We start from the raw sequence: 17,283 nt of genomic DNA, 5'->3' as shown, positions 1-17,283 counted from the left end.
ACAGTTTGATTCAAATACTCAATATCCAGACCAAAGCATGGGTTATATATCAGTTCCATGAAAATATAGCCTTTTTCCTGCTTTAACCTCTAACAATCCGGATGTTGTACCGGCTGGCATTGGGTAGCATTCCGTTTATCATGCATATCGTCCTGTTTCTGGAACTCCACAATTCAGTGTATTGGACGTTTCAAGGAAAGCTGTAGCCTAGCAAGATACTGCAGTGCATTGCAAATATGGTTAAAATATCACTCATTTCCATTGAGTCATGAATTACTACTCGCACAATCATCACAATGTTCTTAAAACATCTTTTAATAAATTATAATGGGCTTATGATATGCAGTTTTTATAAAAACAATGTTAATTAATGCCAAACAATTATGTTTTGATGTAATGCATTTAAATGAGAAACCTACATACAAAGTACCAGTAGCACTGACTATTTTGAAACAAGCATGATTAAGATTAATTATAATAAACAATATTTTATTGATGTATGGTTTGTTTGGACAATGTTTGGCTGAGATACAACTATTTAAAAACCCAGAATCTGAGAAAATCACATTCAAATGCCGTCTACATGATTTTCTTAGCTATATGCACATTGCTATGCTAATAAAAACCATTTATTTTGATGTATTTATAGTATTAAATTGACATATTAATGGAACAAATGCCTAATATTCCATATAAAACTGTATATTCTAGAAAAAAAAATCTAAATTTGACTTAGGTTATACAATGTATTTTGCCAAAACTATAGGCTACCAGTGTAATACGATGGCCCAGCGCCATATATACCTTTAAAGATGGCTATGTTGTGAGCTAAATGGGTGGCTAATCAATTGTATATATTTTGTTTCTCATCTGTTCGCATGAATCAATATAAAAACCCAGTTTAATAGGTGAATCCCCTCAGAAAAACGGCATTAATCTCGACGAAGAGCAGGAAACTCCACCAGTCTGTGTGTTATTGAGGAATACGCGCCTAAATATGTTAGCCCCGCCCACTCGCGTGAAGCGTCGCCAACGGTTGCAAGGTAGGCTAATATGTTTGTAATTGTTAAATTGTCATTTGCGAACGTTAAAGATAATAAAAGACGGCGAAAGAAGACATCAAAAGATGGACACGCCAACATTTAGACAAAGAAAAAACAACTGGAGTCTCTCTCTCTATATATATATATATGTTTTTGAATATTTAAACTTACAAACTTATTCATACATCACCTCTGTAGGAACTCAATCTATGGTGGTGTGTTTGTCTTGTAGTAACAGCGAGAGACACTGTTCAATAAATAAATGTCAGTTTCCAAGCAACCTCACCTATCGGTATAACATGTGTTAGTCCCCTGGGCTCGTTTGGACATGTTGATCTTCCTGCTTGTTGCCAAAGAACCAAAGATTAAAAAAAAAAATTAATGTAGGTTGTCACAGTGGACGCACAAATTTATCTGGTCTCCTCCAAGGAGCAGTTCAGTGCAAAAACTGAAATTTTACATTCATGTGTCTTGTCACAATTTTACAGTGCAGAGCAATTTCAGTGTTATGGATGTGACATTCATTCATTCATTTTCTTTTTGGTTTAGTCCCTTTATTAATCAGGGGTCGCCACAGCGGAATGAACCGCCAACTTATCCAGCATATGTTATTACACAGCGGATGCCTTTCCAGCTGCAACCCAGCACTGGGAAACACCCATTCACACACACACACACCAATTTAGTTTTTTCAATTCACCTATACCACGTCTTTGGACTGTGGGGGAAACCGGAGCATTGCAATTTGTTTGGAAATGAGTATCAGAACCAATTATCAGGTCGACGTCAATGTCCACAGACGTTGCATATTGGTTCCTTTCCAACGCAACCTAAAAACAACCAAATATCGGTTACAAATAATTCCTTACATTTATATAGCACTTTTCTGGACACTCAAAGTGCTTTAGGGGTGCATATTTGAGGGGGGGGGGGTCTCCTCATCCACCACCAGTGTGCAGCATCCACCTGGATAAAACGACGCCAGCCATATTGCACCAGACCACACACCGCACACTAGCTGATTGGTGGAGAGAATACAGATATTAGTTTTATCTATTAATTTTACTCGATCTTAGTGCCGCATTTGTCACCATTGACCACAATATCCTCATAAATCGCTCAAAGTCTAAAGGTTTACAATGGTTACAATGTTTAAGTCATACTTAGCTGACCATTACTAGTATGTGAATATTAATGGGAAGCCTTCACAAGTCAGCCCAGTAAAGTATGGAGTGCCTCAAGGATCAGTTTTAGGCCCTTTGCTGTTTACAATTTACATGCTGCCCCTGGGAGACATTATTAGAAGACATGGGATCAGCTTTCACTGCTATGCAGATGATACGCAATTATATACTTCAACTAATCCTGATGAGATGTCTGAACTTTCTAAGCTCAATGAGTGCATTAAAGATGTTAAAGTCTGGATGACCAACAATTTTCTACTCTTAAACTCAGACAAAACAGAAGTATTACTTATTGAGTCTAAATCCTGTACACAGCAGATCTCGAACTACAACTAGAGGGATACAAAGTTAGCGTTAGCTCTACTAGATCTGGGTGTCATATTTGACAGCAATCTAACTTTTGAAAATCATATATCCTGTCACGAAAATGCCTTCTTTCATCTGAGAAATATCGCTAAGTTACAAAGTATGCTATCCATCTCAGATGCAGAAAAGCTAGTCCATGATTTTATGACTTCTAGACTGGATTACTGTAATGCTCTGTTTGCTGGCTGCCCAGCATTCTCTATTAACAAACTTCAGCTAGTACAAAATGCAGCTGCCAGAGTTCTTACCAGGTCTAAAAATATGATCATGTCACCCCAATTTTATCCTCCTTACACTGGCTGCCTGTTAAGTTTCATATTGATTTTAAAATATTGCTTCTTAACTATAAAGAATATATACAATATATACACTAGTAGTCAATATACAATATATACAATATATACACTAGTAAAGTGTTTTTAAACTGGTGGGTCGCGACCCAAAAGTGGGTTGCAGAAACATTTTCAGTGGGTTGTGAAGTGTGTGGTCAAAAAAACAACAAAAGTTAAATTTTTACTTATTTTGCTTATACTGGACTTTTATTTTGAAATGCAAGCGCGACAACCTTACCGTTTGACAGTGAAATTTAATTTATTATTGCAACAAATATGTCAAAGCGCAAGAACGACCCAGAATATGTAAAGTATGGATATATATATTGACGACAAAAAGACTTAAAGCCTCAGTGTCAAATGTAGTGAGGTGCTCTCATAAGAGAGCATGAAACCTTCTAAATTAAAACAACATTTAGAAACCAGACAACATGTTTTATTAACAGTTTATTATTAACAGTATTTGTTGTCACATTTACTTTGCAATATTTCTATAATTTCATCCATTTTGTTAAATGACAGCAATAAAATAGTGTTTATTAATAAGTCTTTGTAAATTTCTTATGATGTATCTGTCACTACTGGTTTATGTTAACAAATAAATACAAATTAAGTATAATTCCTAAAATTGTATGATAGTTCCTAAAATTTGGGTCGCGGCTTGATGATCATGTAAAAATGTGGGTCCCATGGCCAAACCAGTTGAGAACCCCTGCACTAGTATATACTAGTAGTATAGTATATAATATATATAATATATACACTAGTATATACTAGAAGTATAGTATATACACTAATATATACAATATATACACTAGTAGTCAATATACAATATATACACTAGTATATACTAGTAGTATAGTACATACACTAATATATATAACACTAGTAGTCAATATACAACATATACACTAGTATATACTTGTAGTATAGTACATATACTAATATATATAATATATACACTAGTATATACTAGTAGTATAGTACACACACACACACACACACACACACACACACACACACATATATATAACTAGTAGTCAATATACAACATATACACTAGTATATACTAGTAGTATAGTATATATACTCTAATATATACAATATATACACTAGTATATACTAGTAGTATTGTATATACACTAATATATATAACACTAGTAGTCAATTTACAACATATACACTATTATATACTAGTAGTATAGAATATATACTAATATATACAATATATACACTAGTATATACTAGTACTTTAGTATATACACTAATATATATAACACCAGTAGTCAATATACAACATATACAATAGTATATACTAGTAATATAGTATATACACTAATATATACAATATATACACTAGTAGTCTTTAACACATTGATTATTTGGATCAGTTGGTTTGATTAGGGTTGAAGCAAAACTGTGCAGAGCTTCAACTTTTAATTTATTAGACATTTTACAGGAAAAAGCTTTGTTAATGATGTGACATCCCTCTGGTGTGGATGTGACACAAGTGAAATCGTCACTTGTGTGACTTCAAATTAAATATAAGTATTTGAAAACATTTTTGGAGTACTGTAAAATACAAGCCTACTCAAAAAACCCGGAAAGGGTTTCACTATTGTGGTGGTTTCATAGCAGGGTTTACATTTGCATGGAGTTGCGCAGGGGAGATTTTAACACTAATAATATTGCTAAAAAATATAATATAGACATATAACATACTTAATGTTTATTTACAGGTGATGTCGGAGACTGAAAACTGGAGCATTCTTCCACACAGTGCTGGAGGTGGTCCGGACGGAAGTGTGTCACGCACCAGCTCTGCTGTAAGTCCTGAATAAATCATTAATCTAATGCTGCGTCCTGTTCAAACACAATACTCAATTATCTGTGTGGGCCCATCAGCGAAACACTGTTTATATACTCCGCTGTTCTACTGTCAGTGTTTATCCTTCCCAGTAACCTGGAAACGCAAGCATTTAAATCCTGAGTCATAACAAATGGACACATCTGATTTTTGAATCTAAAATGTTTTAAATGTTACGAATACATTAGCCCCAATCAGAAATGAAGGCTACAAACATTATGAATCCTGTTCCAATCTTAATGACATAGCTAAACTAAACTAAATTCAATTGTTTACAATGCAGAGCGCAGAAAACGAGTCAGGTTTTGGAAAAGAGCTTCTATGTGGTATTTTCTAATGAATCATTTAGCAGATATGATCGTCACTGAATGCTGTTAATAATAGTCAAGTTGCTTTTGCATGTACTTTAAAGGATAGTTCACCCAGAAATGAAAACTCTGCCATCGTTTTTTCATCATAATCCAGAAAACGATATGCTTAAAATGCTGAAAAAACAGCCTTTCCAGATAGCATATGAATGAATGTGGGCCACTTTAGGCAGTTATGCGGCACTGGCGGTATTCCTTCGGCCCAGACAAAATGAATGTGAGCCTGAAGTGGCCCACCTGTACCATGGCAAAGGGGGGCCAAAGATTAAAATTCATATATGGGCCATTTAAGGTAAAGATTTATGGCAAAATGTAATCTGAATGTGAGCCTAATGTGGCCCATGTGGAAAATGATCAATTTGGCTCAAAGGATGGAGGACAAATGTGGGCCACAGTTGGCAAAAATTTGGCATAGTCATTTACGAGTAATCTGGGTCTAAACCTAAAGTGGCTCACTTGTGTAAGTGCAAATGTGGCTCAGTTATCATAAGACATATGTGGGCCATTTTTGGCAAATATTTGGCATAGTAAGCTCTGGCTATTGCGGCTGTGAGCCTAATGTGGCCCAGAGAAAATATGGCAAATGTGGCACAATTATTTTAAGACATATGTGGGCCACTTTTGGCGAATATTCGGCACAGGAAGCTCTGGCTAATGTGGTTTTGAGCCTATAGTGGCCCAGATATGATATGGCAAATGTGGCTCAGTTATCCTAAAACATATGTGGGCCACTTTTGGCGAATATTCAGCACAGGAAGCTCTGGCTAATGTGGTTGTGAGCCTATAGTGGCCCAGAGAAGATATGGAAAATGTGGCCCAGTTACCTTAAAACATATGTGGGCCACTTTTTTCCAATGTTCGGCACAGGAAGCTCTGGCTAATGTGGATTTGAGCTTATAGTGGTCCAGAGAAGGTATGGAAAATGTGGCCCAGTTATCTTAAAACATATGTGGGCCACTTTTGGTGAATATTCGGCACAGTAAGCTCTGGCTAATGTGGATTTGAGCCTATATTGGCCCAAAGAAGATATGGAAAATGTGGTCCAGTTAACTTAAAACATATGTGGGCCACTTTTGCCAAATTTTCGGCACAGTAAGCTCTGGGTAATGTGGATTTGAGCCTATATTGGCCCAAAGAAGATATGGAAAATGTGGCCCAGTTATCTTAAAACAAATGTGGGCCACTTTTGGCCAATATTTGGCACAGTTAGCTCTGGCTAATGTGGATTTGAGCCTATAGTGGCCTAGAGAAGATATGAAAAATGTGGCCCAGTTATCATAAAACATATGTGTGCCAATTTTGGCAAATATTTGGCACAGTAAGCTCTGGCTAATGTGGATTTGACCCTGTAGTTAATTCTTCACTGATTCATTTGAAGCCTGTTCATTCACCACAGATTCATTTAAAGTCAATTCACTTGCCACTGATTGCTTTAAAGTCTGATAATTCTTTAATGATTCATTTGAAGTCCATTCATTCTCTGTTGATCCATTTGAAGTCCATTCTTTCTCCAACAATTCATCTGATTTCCATTCATTTTTCACAGATTCATTTGAAGTCCGTTAATTTCTCACTGATTCATTTGAAGTCTGTTCATTCTCTGCTGATTCATTTGAAGTCTGTCCATTCTCTGCTGACTCATTTGAAGTTCATTCATTTTCCATAAATTCATTCAGAATTTGTTCATTCTACACAGATTCATTTAAAGTCTGTTCATTCTTTTCTGATTCATTTGAAGTCAAATTATTCTCCACTGCTTAATTTGATATCCATTCATTCTCAATAGATTCATTTGAAATCAATTAATTCTCCACTGATTATTTTAAAGACAAACGATTCCTCGCTCATTCATCAGAAGTCCGTTCATTCCACACTGACTCATATGATATTCATTCATTTTCCACTAATTCATTTGAAGTTTGTGTAATCTCCTTTGATTCATTTTAAGTCTATTTATTCTCCACTTATTCATCTGAAGTCCAATAATTATTTACTGATTCATTTGATATTCATTAATGCTCTACTGATTCATTTGAAGTCATTCATTGTCTGTTGATCCATTTGAAGTCCATTCATTCTCTGATGATTCATTTGAAGTCCATTCTTTCTCCAATGATTCATCTGATGTTCATTCATGCTCTGTTGGTTTATTTTAAGTCCATTCTTTCTCCACTGATTCATCTGATGTTCGTTCATTCTCTGTTGATTAATTTTAAGTAAATTTTTACTCCACTGATTCATCTTATGTTCATTCATTCTCTGTTGATTCATTTGAAGTCCATTCTTTCTCCACTGATTCATCTGATGTTCATTAATTCTATGTTGATTCATTTTAAATAAATTTTTCTCCTCTGATTCATCTGATGTTCATTCATTCTCTGTTGATTCATTTGAAGTCCATTTTTCTCCTCTGATTCATCTTATGTTCATTCATTCTCTGTTGATTCATTTTAAGTCCATTCATTCTCCATTGATTCATCTGATGTTCATTAATCCTCTGTTGATTCATTCGAAGTCCATTCTTTTATCCACCAATTCATCGGATGTTCATTCATACTCTGTTGATTCATTTGAAGTCCATTCTATCTCCAGTGATTCATCTGATGTTCATTAATTTCTTTGTTGATTCATTCGAAGTCCATTCTTTCTCCACCGATTCATCTGTTGTCCATTTATTCTCCACAGATTCATTTGAAGCCTGTTCATTACTTTACTATTACTTTACTATTTGAATCTATTGCTGCTGTTTATATAGATTAAATAAAATGTTTTGACTGTAAAATTCTACCGCTGATTTCTCACAGGATTTTTTTCTCTGTGCTTTTTAAATGTGTCTAGAGCACAATTAATGAACCATATTTCCTGCATGCAGAGGAGAAGCAATGCGTTTAACCGTGATTCCACGTGAACCGTTCCTACTGTCCCTCTCACCTGATTAGTCAGTGCGTCTTTAATGAGTTTTGAAAAGTCAGTGACGTAAAGACGGCAATGAGAAACATTTATCTCATTTAGAGCGAACAAGCACCTGAAATTTCTCCCGCATGTGTGAAAGTAACCATAGCAGCGGAGACAATTGTGCCGGTGCCATAAATAATTACTGTAGGAGTTGCAACTTTTAACTTCTCATTACATCTCATAAACCCCGAACTCATCCTCCAGAATGAACAGACAAGGGGGGGAGAGAACTAAGCAGGTGAAAAGCATTCGAGTTATTTCACAACGTGATAAATGAATAGATGGCACCATGTGACGCACTGCATTAGTAAATTCAGTGTTTTTCGAGAGCTCGGAGAGAGATGTGATGACAATGCGTGCAGTGATTCATTCTGATTAAAAAGCATCTCAGGGAAGGACTTGAAATATATGAAAGGTGTTGCAAACATCTAATGCCTCGGTATAATCAATCACACTCTTGCGTTTTGATAAACTCTGCTATTTTAGTTCATGCTTCATGCTTACTAATGGGGGGGCTTTACTTTGGACATTATACAGTATATAAGATATGACTGACTGAACATAAAGACATATACACCTGGCCAAAGTCATCACTTATCCAAGTTTTAGGAAAGACAAATAATAACTTCAGGTTGATCATTTGGTATCAGAAGTGGCTTATATGAAGGGAAAAGGCCTCTAGATTAAACTTATTTTGCAAAAATAAAATATGATCATGCCTTGATTTTTAATGATTTAATTAGGACAGAAGGTCTGACTTTGCTTAGACTCAAGTCTTTTCACTGAACAGAAATAATGTCTAGTGTAGAATATAAAGTCATGCTGAAGTGAAGAAAGAGTTAACATTGTGTCTGACTCCATCATGAGCTTGGAGGACTGCATCCATACATCTCTGCAATCACTCAAATCACTGATTAATAAAGTCATCTGAAATGGCAAAGAAAGCATTCTTGCAGGACTCCCAGAGTTCATCAAGAGTCTTTGGATTTATCTTCAATCCCTCCTCCTTAATCTTACCCCAGACATGCTCAATAATGTTCATGTCTGGTGACTGGGCTGGCCAATCCTGGAGCACCTTGACCTTCTTTGCTTTCAGGAGCTTTGATGTGGAGGCTGAAGTATGAGGAGTGCTATCCTGCTGAAGAATTTGCCCTCTCCTGTGGTTTGTAATGTAATTGGCAGCACAAATGTCTTGATACCTCAAGCTGTTGATGTTGCCATCCACTCGCACGCCCCCATACTGAATGTAACCCCAAACCATAATTTTTTTTCTTCCATTATTTTACTTTTTTTTTTAGATTACGGAAAATCTTTGTAATTTAACGTCCATTATTTAGCTTAATTTTTTTACCCAAAATTTCTGTAATTTAACTTCCACTATTTTACTTTTTTAATATGTAAAATCTCTGTAATTTAACTTCCACTATTTTACTTTTTTAAAACAGAAAATTTCTGTAATTTAAATTTCATTATTTAATTTTTTTTAATTTCTGAATTTTTCAGTAATTTAACTTTCATTATTATATATATATATATTTTTTTTTTTTATTAAATTTTCTAAATTTAATTTAATAAATTATTAAATTTTCTATAATTTAATGTCCACTATTTAACGTTTTTTTTATTCCAAAAAAATTTCTGTAATTTAACATAAATTATTTAGCGTTTTTTATTATGAAACATTTCTGTAATTTAACGTTTGTTATTTTACATTTTGTTAAATACGTAAAATTTCTATAATTTAATGTCCATTATTTACTTTTTTTTTTAAATTGTGGAAACTTTTTGTAATTTAATGTCCATTATTCAACTATTTTATTATAGAAATGTTCTGCAATTTTAACGTTCATTATTGTATGTTGGGTTTTTTATTATTATGTAAAATTTCTGTAATTTAACATATATTATTTAGCGTTTTTTATTATGAAACATTTCTGTAATTTAACGTTTGTTATTTTACATTTTATTAAATATGTAAAATGTCTATATTTAATGTCCATTATTAACTTTTTTTTAAATTGTGGAACATTTTTGTAATTTAATGTCCATTATTTAACTTTTTTATTATTGAAATATTCTGCAATTTTTACATTCATTATTGTATGTTGGGTTTTTTATTATTATGTAAAATTTCTGTAATTTAACATACATTTTTTGAAAGTTTTTTTGCAATTCCGGACAATTTCTGTAGTTTACCGTTAGTTATTTTGCGTTTTTTTATTTTGTAATAACGGAAAATTTCTGTAATTTAACAACCGTTATTCCAGCCAAAAAAAAAAAGACTTGCTCAAGAACAAAAAATAGGAAATACCGTTTTCTTGGTCTATTAAACACCACTTGTGAAATAAAAAAAAAAAAAAAAAAAAAAACTAAGTTATATATAGGTAAATAATTATGACTTTAACTGTACTGTATATAAGAAACAAATCTTTCAAAACATTGAACAAAAAAACTATATAGGATCTGCTTGTTTGCTTTTTGCATGGCAATAAGAAGATTTCGCGAGTTTCCAAAGCATCAATATCTGAAAATAGTTAACACATTTTTAATCAAGGGGCTCAAATAATGCAGAAAGATAAATTATCTGCAAAGCATAAAAAAATATTTACAGATTTATCACATTTATTTACATTGTCTTAATTGTGCACCCTGCACCACAATGCAGACATAAGTGACTCTTTTTTTTAAACTGAGATTTATACATCATCTGAAAGTTATTTATGCATTCCACTGATGTATGGTTTGGTATGATAGGACCGTATTTGGCTGAGAAGCAACTATTTGAATATTTAAAATCTGATGCAAAACATCTAAATACTGTACAGAGAAAAATATTTACAGTAGGAAATTTACAAACTATATATTCAGGGAAGAGGATCTTTACTTAATATTCTAATGATTTTTTGGCATGAAAATTATCGACAAATCAATACATCTGAACCATAATTGGCTATTGTAAAAAAATGGAACTTTGCAAAGTATATTCGGTTTTGTTAAATTGTTCACATTTAAACAAAATGTTGAGCAAAATGCTGCTTTTAATAAATGTTTCAGATGTATTTAAATTAAAAACTAAAGTGTGTCCTAAAAGGAAATATGGTTAGAAGAGGGTTGTATTGCACTTGAAAAACGAAACAAATATCTAAACAAAAATCTTTTCCCAGGTCTTAAATAAATGCAAAGCCCTTCAAATGGTAGTCAGCCCCACCTATCGATCTAATAATTATCGGAATTGACAATTTGAGCACATATTATAGCCCTGGAAAGCCTCACGGTAGCTCCACTGATCACTGCGATTAGCGCTAGAAATTATGTATAAATAAAAAACATACTGGGCGGCACGGTGATTGTTAGCACTGTCATCTCACAGCAAGAAGGTCGCTGGTTCGAGTTGGTTCGAGTCCAGCTGGGTTCCTCCTAATGCTCTGGTTTCCTCCACAGTCAAAACACATGCGCTATAGGTGAATAGAATAAACTAAATTGCCCATAGTGTATGAGTATGTGTGTTAGTGAGTGTGCATGGGTGTTTCCCAATACTGGGTTGCAGTTGGAAGAACATCTGCCGCAAAAAATATATGCCGGAATAGTTGGTGGTTCATTCCGCTGTGGCGACCCCAGATCAATAAGGGGGCTAAGCCAAAAAGGATATGAATGAATGAACACAAATTCAGCAAAAAATCCTCTCTAATGGGCGTCACGGTGGTGCAGTAGGGTAGCTTGGCTGGGTCAGTTGGCATTTCTGTGTGGAGTTTGCATGTTCTCCCCGTGTTCGCGTGGGTTTTCTCCGGGTGCTCCGGTGGCCCCTACAAGTCCAAACACATGAGGTGAAGTAGATAAGCTATATTTTTCCAAATGTGTGTGAATGAGAGTGCATGGGTGTTTCCCAGTGATGGGTTGCAGCTGGAAGGGCATTCGCTGTGTAAAACATATGCTGGATGAGTTGGCGGTTCATTGAGCTGTGGCGACCCCAGATTAATAAAGGGACTAATTCTAAAAGAAAATAGATGAATGAATAAATGAATGAATGAATGAAACATACTCAAGGGTGGCACGGTGTCTCAGTTGTTAGCACACTATCGCCTCACAGCAAGAAGGTCACTGGTTCGAGTCCCAACTGGGCCAACTGGAAGCATTTCTGTGTGGAGCCAAGTGCTCTGATTTCCTCCACAGTCCAAAGACAAGCGCTATAGGTGAAATGAATCAACTAAATTGGCTATAATGTGTGTGAGAATGAGTGTATGGGTGTTTCCCAGTTGGGGGTTGCGGCTGGAAAGGCATTCATTGCGTAAAAAAATATGCCGGAATAGTTGGTGGTTCATTCCGCTGTGGTGACCCCTGGTGAAAAAGAGACTAAGCTGAAGGAAAATGAAAGAATGAATGAACGACCAGGAAAAATCTTCTCTAATGTTCTACTGTAGAAGAAGTTGCTTCTATCTTGAATGACTTGAGAGTGAATAAATGAACTGTACACTTCCAGTTTTGGGTGAACTGTCCCTTTAAGACAAATAAAAAACACTTAATCCCAACATGAACCAAGTAAACTTCTATTTGACATGTTTCAGAAGTGATTATAAAACCTTGCATGGCTTCCTTCTCCATTCATGAATGATATTTTAATGACGATCATCAGAGGATCAGTCAGAATTAGCTTCTTTGAATCTGGGTTTAAAGTTCTGATTAGTTGACTCTGAAGTCAATCTCTCTAAAACACGCTCGATGCTTTTCTCTGCCGTATCTTTGGAGACCAAGGTCACTTTCTACTGTATTAATGCCTAGTGTGAAAATAAGAGCTATTCAGACTCGTGTTCGCGTCACACATCTTTATGATGTTGTTGAGTGTTTATGCACGGACAGACTCGTTTGAAGGACAGGACGAAAGGACGGGCACGTTTTTCTGGAGCTCCGTGCGTCACCGTGTCCTTTGCTTCTTTAACACTCTAGCCTTTTCCATTAAAGTGTCCAAATGAGTTGTGATAATGACCGCATGTGTGTTTTTTTCTTTCACAAATATCTTCATAACTGAAGTAGCAGCTCTTTCTGTTTGTTTGGCTGATAAAGCATTGTTCTCATGGCATATAGGGGCCCGGATTGCAGACATTGTATATTAATTTCCCGAAGGAAAAGCTTGTGCTGTTGTTTTGTCTCATTTGGTACAGTAATACGTTTTTTTTATTTTTTTTATTTTTTTGGTTTAACCCATCAAGACCTGCCGATCTGTTCATAACAAATCAGCCAGAATACAATCACCGGCCACTTTATTAGGTACACCTGTCCAACTGCTCCATAATGCAAATTTCTAATCAGCCAATCACAAGACAGCAACTCAATGCAGTTAGACATGTAGACATGGTCAAGACGATCTGCTGCAGATCAAACCGAGCATCAGAATGGGGAAGAAAGGTGATTTAAGTGACTTAAGTGACATTAAAACACTGTTTTAGACCACAATAATTCATTAGTATGGTGATATTTTGCGGCTAGTACAGTATCGAGTCATCTTGCGAATGACAGATACTGTCCTGCACAGTGTCCAGAGGGATTCTGAGCCAATCTTATTGCAGCATGGTGGCCAGGTCTCTATGTGATGCTGCTGGAGGAAACATTTCCTGAGTCGCTCCTCCAAAACACCCCAAAGTCGCTCAATAATATTTAGATCTGATGACTGTGCAGGCCATGGGAGATGTTAAACTTCACTTTCGTGTTCATCAAACCACTCTGTCAGCCGTCTTGCTGTGTTTATTGGTGCATTATCATCCTAATACATGGCACTGCCTTCCGTTATGTTTGAAACATTAGGTGCACATGGTCCTCTAGAATGGTTGGGTCGTCCTTGGCAGTGTTGCGCCCACCTAGCACAAGTATTGGGCCTAGGGAATGCCATGATATTGCAGCCCAAACCCTCACTGATCCACCCCCATGCTTTACTCTTTGGGGCTTCTCAAAAGGGAAGACAGTGAAGGTGGACTCATCAGAGAACAATGCATGTTTCACATTGTCCACAGCCCAAGCTTTCCACTAAAATTAAAACAGATGTTTGTTTGACATTGGTACGAGTGACCAAAGGTTTGCCCATAGCAGCTCGGCCATGTAGATTCACCCTGTGGAGCTCCAGACGAGCAAAAACAGGAGAGCTGAGGTGCACATTTAATTTTGCAGTGTTGGGCAGCTGTGATTTCATGTTCTTAGCCCTGCTAAAAAATCCAGCTTAAACCAGCCTAGGCTGGTTGGCTGGTTTTAGCTGGTCGACCAGGCTGGTTTTAGAGGGGTTTTGGCCATTTCCAGTCTGGTTTCCAGCCATTTCCAGCCTGGTCTTAGCTGGTCAGGCTGGAAAATGACCAGCTAAATCCAGCTAAAACCAGCTTGACCAGCCTGGTTTAAGCTGGACATAGCTGGTTTTGGCTTGGCTCCCAGCCTGGCTAGGCTGGTCAAGCTGGATTTAGCCAGTCATCTCCCAGCCTAACCAGCTAAGACCAGGCTGGAAATGGCTGGAAACCAGCCTGGAAGTGGACAAAACCCCTCTAAAACCAGACTGGTTGACCAGCTAAAACCAGCCAACCAGCCTAGGCTGGTTTAAGCTGGATTTTTCAGCAGGGAGCACCTGGACATCCCTTTCAGAAAGCTTCTTCTTGTGTCCATCTTTCAATATTTATTTACCTGTGTGTATGTGTAAATATATATTTAAGCAGTTTTTTATATTGATTAGTGTCATGATCACCAGTGAGATCTAACCACCAGATGTCGCTGGTAATTACTCACATCCACATGAACTACAAATCTGCTTATAAATGGACTACATAACCAGTCATGCTCCACACACACAACCGGTTCCAGATCCTGACTGATTGCATACACACAGCTGATGCTGCTCATGTACTGATTACACACACATATATACAGCTCACTGTGAAACTTGTTCTCTGCCACAGTGACATTACAACGCGTTTCCTTTGTCCGCCTTTGCCGTGTTTTGATCCTTGCCTTGTTTATTTATTTAATTCTGTTTGCTGCCTGCCTCTGACCATCTGCCGGTTAATTTGACCTCGACTGATTTGACTTCATACGTCTGTTTGCACCTGTGTTGACCCTTGCTGAATAAACCTGCACGTGGATCCACACCTCTGTTGTTTGCGTCACTCCCCGCGTTATATTTAGAGTATGATTATTAAATGATATACAAATATGCAGACAATTCTGGTAGGTTTGCACTTGTAAAAATAATCCCCTCAAAGTGAATTTTATTTATAAACTAATTTCAAGAAGATCACGTGCTTATGATTGCTTGCAGTCGGTCCCGCATTATTCAATTTATGATTCACCAATCAGACGATTCCTAAGCCACTATAAATATCCTAGGTTCCATATGACAGCCATCTTCCCTTTGAAGAATACTTCTTCTACCCCTACTCCTCCTCCTTTCCTAGATGGGTGGCACGGTGGCCTAGTGGTTAGCACTACCTCCTACCACCATCAAAAAACATGCAACTTAAGTAAATTACTAATCCAAATCAGCACCATAGACATGCTCCTAGTAACTAGATATCTCTTAAGAGCAATCACTATCTGTTCATCAGCTACTACAGCAGGGGAGTTTCGAGATCTACCTGAGCTAAAACTCCCCTCTCGCCTTGCAAATGGGAGGGAGCCCCAAAGCTTGAGAATTTTATGAGCTCAGGACCAGTGGCGTAGCGCAAAATGCGGGGGCCCCCCTGCAGGGATCACTGACGGGGCTGATGAAAAAAAAAAAAGGGGGGGGGGTCACAAACTGAGGGGACGGGGGTAGTCAGTGGAGGCCTCAATTTAAGGGGGGCGGGGTGGAGTGACAACGCGGGAAACCCTAACAAACTGAGGAGCGATTACAAACGAAAGGAGCGGGAAAGTGGGGTGGGGTGGAGCGATGACGCGGGGTAGCATTCACAAACTGAGGAGCGATCACAAACTGACACTGAAAGCGGCGAGAGCGTAGTAGCCAGAAGTCATTCATTTTCAATGAGAACCGGCGGCAAAGAGCAGCGCGGCGCGTCTTCTCCTGTGTGGGCGTCAAGGAGAGTTGAAATCAAGTCAACTTTATGGTAATGAGCTATTACGCGGTTCGGCGGCAAGCAATAAGAATGAAGTAGTCCACCGCTTGAGAGGAGTTCAGAGAACACAGACGTGAACTTTGGTCAGTGGCGTAGCGCAAAATGCGGAGGCCCCCCTGCAGGGATCGCTGACGGGGCCCCCTGATGAAGAGGGGGGGGGGGGGAGATACGTCATACGCCAATTTGCATATCACTGACGTCATCACGTTTTACCGTTTCTGTTTGTTTTACAGCCTATGGTTAATAAAGGGGTATTTATAATTGCACTACACTTTATATAAGCATGTTTATTAAACTAAATTCATTGCTGTTTGAATACAGCATGTCATTATAGATGTGTAGTGCATGTGCAGTAATCTCTCATATGTAATAAACTCAGACAAGTTCACAAACTGTCACTAAAATATCTGTGATTGTGAACAAGAAAAGAATAAACGGTCCAATTAAATTGTTAAAATAAAGTAGAAGTAGATTGGTTTGACTGTACAAGGGAAATACCTTCACACTGCCTGTGCTAAATCATTTGTCGTCGGTACGCAGAGGGGTGATCTGCTCTCGGGCTGCAGATGAGAGAGGCTGCTGTACGCGGACTGACTGGGCCGCCTGTCAGTGCTGTGAGGCGGAGGAGGGGTCGGCGGCATCACACGCAGCTCGTTGAGAAGAGTAGGGACGGTACAGTATGGACAAATGACAGTCTAAAAAAAATCACCAATAACACACAAAAAAGTCGCTAGATTTGTCGTTAGGGGGGTCTGAAAAGTCGTTAAATCTAGTGACAAAGTCGCTCAGTTGGCAACATTGGCGGCAAGCAATCAGAATGAAGTAGTCCACCGCTTGAGAGGTGTTCAGAGAACACAGACCTGTGAACTTTGGTTCCGACCACAGTTGTTCCCAAGAGTTTGATTATTGCGGTTGCCGGTTGATTTTCAATTATTGAAAATCGCGACGACGCGGGGCCCCCTAATCACGCGGGGCCCCCCCGGGGTGCGTGCCCTGCGGGCCCATCCGCTACGCCACTGACTTTGGTTCCGACCACAGTTGTTCCCAGGAGTTTGATTATTGCGGTTGCTGGCTTTTCAATTATTGAAAA

The sequence above is a fragment of the Danio rerio genome, chromosome 23, assembly GCF_049306965.1.
Source record: "Danio rerio strain Tuebingen ecotype United States chromosome 23, GRCz12tu, whole genome shotgun sequence".
Taxonomy (NCBI): Eukaryota; Metazoa; Chordata; class Actinopteri; order Cypriniformes; family Danionidae; genus Danio; species Danio rerio.
Note: the sequence above shows the minus strand (reverse complement) of the source record.